Consider the following 12239-nt stretch of genomic DNA (forward strand, 5'->3'; position numbering starts at 1 on the left):
TTCAAATTTTCCAAAAGATCCACTTTCCATTTTCTAAACTTACTTTCTAAAACTGTAGGCTCACAGCTAGCTGGAGCTCCTCTGACCGTGGTGGACGAGGTGCCAGTCCTTTGCAATTTGCTGAAAGGTGCTGAAGGACAGAATGACATTATCCACTCAGTTATGGCTAAAACACAAGTCCTTGGCTTAGTAAGCCACTGCAAGACACTCTTAATATCAGCTTTTTCTAGACTGGGCCCCTTTTTGGATTGCAGTCTCTCTGTCTTATTTGATAAATTGATCGATCACCCTTTCACATACCAGAGATGGCTCTGTGAGGCACCATCTACTGTAATTACTCCTCAGAAACAAAAGATCATAACTCAACAATGAGTAACACTGATGGGCAAAACTTTGCACCAAATGGTTAACCAAAAGGATGAGCTTATGCGCACCCAAGAAGCTAACAGCACAATGTCCACTCCTGCCTTATAAAATCCCTTGCATACCCCAACTCACTGCATTCTCTTATCAGCTTGCCGCTCTCAACCTGGCCATAACTTCCACTTGAGACTCATTGCTTATAGAGTGTGGCCACAACAAAGGCTAAAGAAATCCTTGGAAAATGGAAGACTGTAAAAGGACTTGGACAAGGGGTGTCATTGGTTCAAACTTTGATAAGATAGAAAGTGTCCAAGCAGAGGAAGACCAAGCATAAGGCCACGCATTCGTCTTGCTGAAAACGAAAGGTGACCAATCACCACCTGACCCACCAGATTTGATTTTGCTAGCAACAAGAGGCCTTACACGGTGCATTTGAACCACAAAGTGAAACTGTAGTATTGCTGACAACCAGAAGACATGATGAAGGCAACAAAAGAGCCCTGAACAAAGGAAGAAAGTGTGCTGAAGATTCTTCTATGTGTCTAGAGAAAGCCAACCAGAAAAGGAAGAAAAAATTACTTACATCAAACCATAAGTTCACCTGTTTTGATTCTGAGAACTATCAACTGTAACTTAATAAATAGGACAAAACCAGTTAATGTATTATGGTATTATTGTCATAGTAACTGAAAAGTGATAAAGGGTAAGTTCTAGCTATTTTAAGTTTCTCCCTAAATATAGCAAGAAAGTGCAGAGCAGCATCCCATACACACATACACACAAAACATCAGCATTTGGGGAGGTAAGCCAGTATAGACGGTTGAAGCAACAGAAGCTTAATAATTAGCTAATGAACTTATCCACCTTAACTACATGAATTGAAAGATCAGAATTCATTATGTGAGGGATGGCCGGCCAAATATTCCAGTCCACACCTCCAAGTCGCTAGATGGAGCTATCCCAACAACATGGAAGTGCCCCAAATTCCAGCAGGGCCATATGGACATTGTAGTTTTTATAAACAGCCTTGCTGGATACCATGGGGACCACTAGGAGCCACTGGAGGGAGGCTCACAGAGTGCTATGTGCCCTATAACCCGGAAGTGCGTCATGAACACATGACCGGAAGGAACAACGTGCTTCCTTGGTGAAAAACTGGAGTTTTTATATGACCTGGAAGTGTTCCTAGTCACGTGGACAGAGAGGGTGAAACACTTCCAGGTCAAGGACTATAAAAGGACTATGGGAAATCCCAGACGTCAAGCTGAGCTGGGTGGAAGGGTGGCAACGCGTCTGGGAGTGAGGAGGATTATTGATTTATTGTTTATTGTGTTTATTTGAAGATTGTGGAGAAGAGGGTGCTTTGTGCACATTTTGTCCTAATAAATATAATATTTGGACTTTTACCTGGTGTCTAACGTGTGGTCTGAGGGTTCAAGGGGTCACGGGGACCCTAAATCTGTCACAGTGGCGTAGTCGGCAGGATTCTCTAGCGTCATTTAGTGGAGGACCTGTATTTATAAATTTTCTGATGACAGAGAACCCTGAGAAGACAACGTTCAGACACACTGCAACGTCGCCAAAACCTTCTATTTTCAAGAACATCATGGGGAAGAAGACAAAGCAGGGCAACAACGCCAGCAGAGGGTCCACACTCATCAAGGCCGACGCTCGGGATGAGTTACAGAGCGGCCACACGAATCGGGAAAAGCCTACGGAGGAAAACGACTACCACGAGGTATGTGCCGGCGACTCTATTGAAAATGTATTTAAAATAACTCATTTGGTGCCGTGCACATACCTCAAAGAAAGTCATCCGGAGGCTCTGCGAGATGCAGAAGAAATTCCCAAAGACGGAGGTGCACTCCTGTTCGAGCCCACAAGAAAGAAGGACTTCCGCATGTCGGGTGCTGGCGAAGGACACGTGACCACCCCGGAAAGAGTGGGGGAAACAGACGGTACACGTCCTGATGTTTTTGCCTTCGCCCATAAAAAGACGGTCTTGGCCTGTTCAAAGGAGAAGGGGGAGGCGAGCGAAGCGCCGCTCAACCCACAAAAAGGTAAGGAGGTCCGGGAAATGGCTATTCGGTCTGCCGATAAATTGAAACAGGCAAATCGCAGTTAGCCAAAGATGGCGACCCGGTCCTCGTCCATAGAGAACTCCAAATCCCAGAAGCCTCCGCGAAGCCCCGTCTGAACACATGCCGACAGCGGACGTGCTCATTGGCTTCTGGCTCGTAAGTAGGCAGAATGAGGAAGTAAGCCTACCTCTGGCCGAATTAACTAACTTTCTAGACGTACGGGAGCTCGAAAAATTAATAGAGCCCGTACAAAGTATTTTTCAGGTATTGACTGAGATCAAGAGGATTGTCGGAGACTTGGGAGCAATGGCCGAAGCCCCGATAAAGAAGGTGGAGGAATACCTGCGGCGGCTGGATCGTGAGCGTCCCGTGTTATATAATTTGGCGGTACAGGTAGGTAATGCCGGTACCGTATATAATGAAATAGGGACGCAGAGTGACATGGCCCCGAGTTTAATCAATAGCGGGTGCCAAGTAACTGCGAGCCCTACAAGAGAGGCGGAAACGATGACCGTTGGCTTAGTGGAAGGGTTGGTCGAACCGGAACAGCTGGATGGTGCTGTCTCCGGGAACGATCTGATCCTGAAGACACCAAAGCCGGTACAAATTAAATCAAAGGGTGTTCTGACAGTGAAAGGGCTCTCTTTTGTTAATACAGAGACCCAAACTGTGAACAAACCCCAGATTAAGCAGAAGATCCCCAAAATAAAATGCGGGTCTCCTGACAAAGTAGAGAGAAGGGCGGAGTGTACAGAGGCGGCCTTAACATCTCCCTTGGCGGAGAAAAGGGCGGAGTTGACGGAGTTCCCGAGGTGTTTTCAGTCTCACAGAGGACGACAACCAGGAGAGCAACGCCTTTGTTATAACTGTCGTCGGCCGGGCCACATATGGCGAAGTTGTCCTCGGAGGACAGGGGATCGGAAGGACACCCGATACACCGTTCCCCCTAGGTTCTCTGGGGAGTCTAGACAGCATAGCCAAGGTCCGACTGATGGGTTCTCCTGGAGGAGGACGTCCCTCGTGGGGCTGGCCGCTCTGCCCCAGTGGTCTTCAATTAGGGGAGGGAACTGTGAGGGATGGCCCGCCAAATATTCCGGTCCACACCTCCAAGCTGCTAGATGGAGCTCTCCCAACAACATGGAAGTGCCCCAAATTCCAGCAGGGCTATATGGACATTGTAGTTTTTATAAACAGCCTTGCTGGATACCATGGGGACCACTAGGAGCCGCTGGAGGGAGGCTCACAGAGTGCTATGTGCCCTATAACCCGGAAGTGCGTCATGAACACATGACTGGAAGGAACGACGTGCTTCCGGGGTGAAGAACTGGAGTTTTTATATGACCTGGAAGTGTTCCTAGTCACGTGGACAGAGAGGGCGAAACACTTCCAGGTCAAGGACTATAAAAGGACTATGGGAAATCCCAGACGTCGAGCTGAGCTGGGTGGAAGGGTGGCAACGTGTCTGGGAGTGAGGAGGATTATTGATTTATTGATTTATTGTTTATTGTGTTTATTTGAAGATTGTGGAGAAGAGGGTGCTTTGTGCACGTTTTGTCCTAATAAATATAATATTTGGACTTTTACCTGGTGTCTAACGTGTGGTGTGAGGGTTCAAGGGGTCACAGGGACCCTAAATCTGTCACAATTAGTTATGTGCCTTTTTCTATAGAAGGGGAAAAATCTATTTAAACCATGAGATAGGATTCATAAAATATATGCCTTTTTGTATAGGACAGAAAAAATTAAACTAGGATTTCATACTTTTATTTTTTGTGTAATTTGTCAGTGTCCTTTTTTCTATATGTATATCTACCTATATATCTATATATATAATATAGATATAGATATATATATATATATATATATATATATATATATATATATATATATATATATATATATATATATACAGTGGTGCCTCGCATAAAGAACGCCTCGCACAGCGAACGCTGCACACAACGAACTTCATTTCATGATTCATACAACGAACTTCGTTTCACACAACGAAGTCGCCCGAGCTTCCACGACCGCTTTGCCCGAGCTTCCACGACTGCTTCGCCCGAGCTTCCACGATCGCTGCCGATGTATTGCATCCTTCCGCGCAGGCACTGCAGGCAGTCGTTAGTCACTGCGCTTAACTTAAGCACGTATCGCGGCAATCTTTCTTCATTACGAATTAAATCACGCACGTATCACGGCAGTCGTCCTTTTAAGTTAAACTCAATATTTTTTTATATCATGGCTTCTAAAAAAAGCAGGAAGGTGATTTCTGTTGAAATGAAACAGGAAATAATTAGAAGGAGTGAATGTGGGGTAAAACAGTGTGACCTCGTCAAAGAGTTTGGCCTCAGCAAGACCACCATTTTCACCATTTTGACAAATAAGGATGCAATCAAATCAGCCAAAGTAGCCAAAGGAGTATCAAAACTATTTCATGAAAAACATAGGTCTTCAATCCACGAGGAAATGGAGAGGCTATTAGCGATTTGGATTAAGGACAGGCAGGTGAAAGGTGACGTAACAACCCAAGATATTATCTGTCACAAAGCCAAGAGAATTTATGACGATCTAAAGAAAAACGTCCCTGGAAGTAGCAGCAATCAAGATAATGAAGAAGAATTCAAAGCCAGCAGGGGGTGGTTTTTTAGATTTAAGAAAAGGTGTGGAATCCACAGCGTTACTATGCATGGTGAGGCTGGCAGTGCTGACAAGAAAGAAGCAGAAAAGTTCTCTATTAACTTTCAAAAATGTATTAAGGATGAAGGATACTGCCCACAACAAGTGTTCAATGCCGATGAAACGGGTCTTTTCTGGAAAAGAATGCCGAGCAGAACCTTCATTACAAAAGAGGAGAAGAAATTGCCAGGACACAAAGCCATGAAGGACAGACTTACCCTTATGTTTTCGTCTAATGCCAGCGGAGACCTCAAGATCAAACCTCTATTGGTTTATCACTCTGAAAATCCCAGAATTTTCAAGAAAAATAACGTTATTAAGTCCAAACTGCCCGTCCATTGGAAGTCCAATCAAAAAGCCTGGGTGACCCAAGTTATCTTCAACGAATGGATTCTGGAAACCTTTGCTCCTGCCGTGAAGAAATTCTTGCTGGAAAAAGAACTGCCGCTCAAAGCCCTTCTGATACTTGACAATGCCCCTTCTCACTCAAAAGACCTAGAGGAAATATTGCAGGAAAATTATCCTTTTATCAAGGTGCAGTATTTGCCACCAAACACCACATCCATTCTTCAGCCAATGGATCAGCAAGTTATTGCGAACTTTAAAAAACTCTACACTAGAGCCCTCTTTAATAAGGTGTTTGAAGAATGCGAGTTTGGTGGAGACAATATGACTGTCCGAAAGTTTTGGAAGGAGAAATTTGATGTCCTTATGGCAATACGACTTATACAGAAGGCCTGGGAAGAAGTGTCACAAAGGACCCTCATTTCTGCTTGGAAGATGCTTGTGCCTTCGTGGACCCAGGAAGAAGCAGTAGTTGATGACACAGAAGTGGTGAAGGACATCATCACAGTGGCCCAAAGGTTGGAATTAGAGGTAGAGGAAGAGGATGTAGAGGAGCTTATTGAGGAACACGAAGAAGAGCTGACAACTGAAGAGCTCCAAGCACTTCTGGTCCAGCAACAGGACAATGCTCAAAGGGAAGCGTCATCTGATAACGAGGAGCAACAATCAAACAATCAACCAATCCCAACTGCTGACATCAAGAACATCCTGGTCAAATGGAAAGCAGTTCAGGAGTTTACCAATGCCCACTATCCGGATTCAGCTGAAGCAAACAGGATCAACGATCTTTACTCCGATACTCTTGTCCGTTATTTCCGGCAGATGTTGAAGAAAAGAGAAAAACAAACGACTTTGGACAGGTTTTTCATGAAACCATCGGCCAAAAAGCAGAAAATGGATGAAGATGTGCAAGATTCGGTAGACTCTACTTAGTCTGTCTTAAAATTTAAAAAATGTGTGTTTTTTAAAAAAAAATTATGTTTTTAGATGTATCTAAATAAAAATAATAACAAAAAATTTATCTTTTTTTATGTCATCTTAGCATATTTTATGCTACAGAACGAATTATTTTTTTTAACATGTATTGTTATGGGAAAACGCGTTTCACATAACGAACTTTTCGCATAACAAACTTGCTCCTGGAACGAATTAAGTTCGTTGTGTGAGGCACCACTGTATATATATATAGGTAGATATATATAGAAAAAAGGACACTGACAAATATATATGTATATTATTAAAAAAATCTTGGGACGAGACAAGACTTTTTTCCTGCAGTGAGACATGATCTTTTGAAGAGAGACAAGACACTTTCAAGTCATGCCCTACTTACAACCATTTTCAAACAAGACCATGGTTATCTAACCTCTCAGTTGTTGGAATGCTTTTGGCAGACACACTTCCTGTGCTCTCAGCTCTTAAAAAATTTATACGTTCTAGATGACATGTCAACGACTAAGCAAAGAAAAAAGAGCAGACTTTGTTCCAAAAGATTTAACCACACCCCTGGCCGGAAAAAAACAAAGTAGAACGTCGTAAAGAATTCAGAAACGGCGCGATACACAGCAGGTTAGGGATAATGAAAGTAGGAAAATTCGAAAGTCTCAAAAAAATGATAGTAAAGATCCCATTACCGCAAGCAAACGGAAAATATTACTCGGTGAAATAACGGAACAGTGAAAAGAGATTGAATAGTGTTTGAGGATGTCTGGAGGAGAAGAGAGACAAGACATTGAGACAAAAGGACAGCTGCTGTACAGTGTTTTAAAAGTTCGAACTGCCGCACGAGATGCAAATCATGCGGCACAGCAGCAGCAGCAAGCCAGCAGCTGATTGAGTAAAGCGGAGGTAAAAAAAAAACTACTGTATATTTGTTTCCCATTGTATTACCGTTTAAGAGGGGGTTTGGAGGAGCGACCGCATCTCCATGGGGTGCAGTCAGCTGCCCTCTCTACAATGGTGCGTAGCGCCAGGGGGTGGGTAGATTAGGGGGTTTGGAAGGGGTTGGCGAGCAAAGCTCCATCTTTTATTGTCCTTATGTTATAAATAAATTGTATTATTGCTTTTATTGCAACAAGTATGTCTGATTCATTTGTTGAAAATCAGTCTATTACTATGTCCGGACTACAACAGAGAAAGTCAGTCAGTCAGTTACAGTTTGTGAACCTTTAGAATTTTCTATATTTCTTCATAAATATGACCTAAAACATCATCAGATTTTCACTCAAGTCCTAAAAGTAGATAAAGAGAAACCAGTTAAACAAATGAGACAAAAATATTATACTTGGTCATTTATTTATTAAGGAAAATGATCGAATATGACATATTTGTGAGTGGCAAAAGTATGTGAACCTTTGCTTTCAGTATCTGGTGTGACCCCCCTTTGCAGCAATAACTGCAACTAAACGTTTCCGGTAACTGTTGATCAGTCCTGCACACTGGCTTGGAGGAATTTTAGCCCATTCCTCTGTACAGAACAGCTTCAGCTCTGGGATGTTGGTGGGTTTCCTCAAATTAACTGCTCGCTTCAGGTCCTTCCACAACATTTCGATGGGATTAAGGTCAGGACTTTGACTTGGCCATTCCAAAACATTAACTTTATTCTTCTTTAATCATTCTTTGGTAGAACGACTTGTGTGCTTAGGGTCGTTGTCTTGCTGCATGACCCACCTTCTCTTGAGATTCAGTTCATGGACAGATGTCCTGACATTTTCCTTTAGAATTCTCTGATATAATTCAGAATTCATTGTTCCATCAATGAAGGCAAGCCGCCCTGGCCCAGATGCTGCAAAACAAGCCCAAACCATGATACTACCACCACCATGTTTCACAGATGGGATAAGGTTCTTATGCTGGAATGCCGTGTTTTCCTTTCTCCAAACATAACGCTTTTCATTTAAACCAAAAACTTCTAAATTTGGTTTCATCCATCCACAAAACATTCTTCCAACAGCCTTCTGGTTTGTCCACGTGATCTTTAGCAAACTGCAGACGAGCAGCAATGTTTTTTTGGAGAGCAGTGGCTTTCTCCTTGCAACCCTGCCATGCACACCATCGTTGTTCAGTGTTCTCCTGATGGTGGATTCATGAACATGAACATTAGCCAATGAGAGAGAGGCCTTCAGTTGCTTAGAAGTTACCCTTGGGTCCTTTGTGACCTCGCCGACTATTACACGCCTTGCTCTTGGAGTGATCTTTGTTGGTCAACAACTCCTGGGGAGGGTAATAATGGTCTTGATTTTCCTCCATTTGTACACAATCTGTCTGACTGTGGATTGGTGGAGTCCAAACTCTTTAGAGATAGTTTTGTAACCTTTTCCAGCCTGATGAGCATCAACAACTCTTTTTCTGAGGTCCTCACAAATCTCCTTTGTTCGTGCCATGATACACTTCCACAAACATGTGTTGTGAAGAGCAGACTTTGATAGATCCCAGTTCTTTAAATAACACAGGGTGCCCACTCACACCTGATTGTCATCCCATTGATTTAAAACACCTGACTTGAATTTCACCTTCAAACTAACTGCTAATCCTAGAGGTTCACATACTTTTGCCACTCACAAATACGTCATATTCGATCATTTTCCTCAATAAATAAATGACCAAGTATAATATTTTTGTCTCATTTGTGTAACTGGTTTCTCTTTATCTACTTTTAGGACTTGAGTGAAAATCTGATGATGTTTTTGGTCATATTAATGCAGAAATATAGAAAATTCTAAAGGGTTCACAAATTTCAAGCACAACTGTATTTCCCAACCCACTATATCCTAACACAGGGTCACAGGGTTTGGTGTTTAATGTTGGCTTTCACCAATGAATAAACCTTGTTCATAAATTGTACAGATCTCATCATATTTGTGCTGGAAAGTGAAACAGAGGTCCCTCACTAAACCTGTAGTAATTTTGCATCATGGTTTGGTCAGGTCAGGCCTATTGAATTGATAAGAGGTGTTTTCAGTCCTGGTGATCAAGTTCCCCTGTGGACACAGGATATAATTTCAACTAGTTTATTAATCATGGACCCGTCTTTTGTAATTAAATGCTTGTGTTTACTTAAGATTTGTGAAGTCATAAACACTTAAGAATGTGTTTTACTTCTCTAACAAATATGAAACAAATAAACATAAGACAAATAATAACTTCAGCTTCTCTTACTCCTCAGGTTGAACCCCACTGTATCAGGATGAGATGGCTCATCCTATTGCCCACCAATGTAGCACAAGAACTCACTTATTCAAATCCAATCTGTTTTCTATAACTTGGTCACTCTCTTTCTCCTCCAAGTTGAGCACTCATTCCTCCCACCTACCAATTATAAGCTTAATGGGCCTATGCCCATGAAACAATTTAAAAAATCTTCCCTGGGTCACATTTGGCCAAGCCTGAAATTACTTTCATGGTCAACGGCAGTCTTTTGTTTGCTCTAAGGACACCAGACTAGAACTCTACCTAATTATATATTGAAGTGCCTGCAACGCTGAGCCTCCAGTTAGCTTTAAAGTGCCAGACATCCAAAGCTGTACTCCATGTGCCTACTGTATTGAAGGACAGCATGGTCCCTTGTGCCATTTCCACCTTGCTCTCTCTTTTCAGCCACACAGTAAGGAATCTATGCTCAATGATGTGTGATCATTCCTTGAACATTCAGATTAAGACTTCCACCTAGGCCATCTCCCTCCTATTCTCATGCTGATGCTCTTGCCTAATGCATTTCCAGAGCATATATCACACAGACATGGAGTTTGCACCCTAGCGGCACCCATTCTCCTGCTGCCAGCATGGCTCTGTCTAATGCCTAATGGGTTTTTACCCTGTTCTGTGCCATTCTGTTGGCGCCCAGGCCCTAGATGGGATATTGGGAATACATGCAGTCACTATTACCTTAATATTTGAGCTTGATGGTTTAAATGGTCTCTTCGCCTGTGCCCAACATTTTTTGTTTTATCATATGCACATGTTCATCTTCTGAAACATTCCTGAAAGAAATGGCTGTTAACTTTTAATGAATTAATTAAAAGGCTAAAACACTTTAATTATGAATGAGAAAAAAGAAACTAAAACATCCACCTTAATTATAAAACTCCCGAACTACATGATAATTCAGGCTACAAAATTAAAACAGAGAGTTCATTTAAATTCAGGACTTGGCCTTAATTAAAGAATGAAGCTTAAAGCCATATTCACAAAAACACTTAAAACTCTGGGGTAAAAATCAGTAATTTTCGAAATTCATTGAAACCAACAATTTGACGGTGTATGGTCATACCTCAGCAGACATCTGCATTTGCATAAATGGATGACCCAATCTGTTTAAGATAGCAAAATAATAAATTGCATTACAAAACATAGCAATATAATGTTAAAAAGTATAATATTTGAAGCAAAGAAGAGTGGAATTTTTAAAATTGCATAATGTTACAAAAAAGCAGAAGCATCCTTTTTGAGGAACACTTTTAATTTAGTTTCCTGCAACTCTGAATTGGATTATCAAGTTCAAAAATGGATATAGGGCTAGATTTTAATTTAACTGGGAAGCAAAAGACGAAATATGGGCACAGGAATTAAACAATACAGGACTGACTGAAAGATTGCCGAATCAGTGATTACTGATTAGTGAATCAGGATCACTGCAACAGGATTTTAGGAGCAATGAATGAAAGGATAAAACAGCAGGGGAAAACATTGATTAAACATGCACAGAGCAGAGACGTGCCTGAATAATGCTATTTTAGTAGGATAAAGGGGAGTCAGGCAGGATGCTCAGTTGGTGAGCTTGTGTGGCCTGCTTAACAGAGGATCGGCTATCAAGCTGCAGTCCTCATGATCTATGATTGATAAAGCCGCTAAGACTGGAAGGCTTATAACATTATGATCATCAAAGCCCATTAAAACACTGAAATATTCTACTATCCACTTGTAACCCAATATTAAAATATTTAAAAGACACATCAATAATTCACATGGGATAAAACATATTTGATGTCAACACACTTTAACACATTACTTGGCATCATACCCATGCCTCTTTTTAACATTGCAATCGACTGTAGTTTAATTTTATCTTGAGCAATGCAGATCACTTTTTCCCTTTCTGTGCACTAAGAGGCAAGCATATAACAGTTATTATATCAGTAATTCTGGTTCCTAATTTTGACAGGAAGGCAAATTTAGGCAACTGTCATCTTCTTGGAAGCAGACAAATTTTGCAGCAGCTTCTCATGCCCACAGGACCCTGCTCTGTGCCTCCTTGACATCACACTGGCTTCAGCTCTGACTGAGGAAAGCAGACAAACAGGCAGCTGACTTCTCTCTTTTTCTCTTTCGGGCTTACTAGACCCTTAAAAAGCTTGAAAGCAACTACAAGCTAACACATTTTTAGTGGATACAATCATGAAGCCCTTTTAGCAATTGCCTCAGTCTATGGCCAAAGAATTACACAGAATCATGGAATAGCTAAATGTGTGTTTCATGCAGCATGAATATTAACACACACTTAAACATTTGGTTTGTTTTGTCTGTATATTAACTATATTTGTATTTCAAATGCAAGGTGTCACAAAGGGAGTAAATTAAAGGTTTTCCATAAAGAATTTAGTAGGTAAGCGTCAAAGCAGTAGTACTGATGTTCAAAGGCATACTTTACTGTATCTGAATATTAATGGAAGCAGAAAATGCAAGAATTGTTTTTCATTCTCTCCTTTGCATAGAAGAAATGTTCTAAACCTTTTAAAAACTGAAAAGTTTAAAAGGTTTTCTATCAACATGATCTCC

The sequence above is a fragment of the Erpetoichthys calabaricus genome, chromosome 10 (genome assembly GCF_900747795.2).
Source record: "Erpetoichthys calabaricus chromosome 10, fErpCal1.3, whole genome shotgun sequence".
In the NCBI taxonomy this organism is placed as follows: Eukaryota; Metazoa; Chordata; class Cladistia; order Polypteriformes; family Polypteridae; genus Erpetoichthys; species Erpetoichthys calabaricus.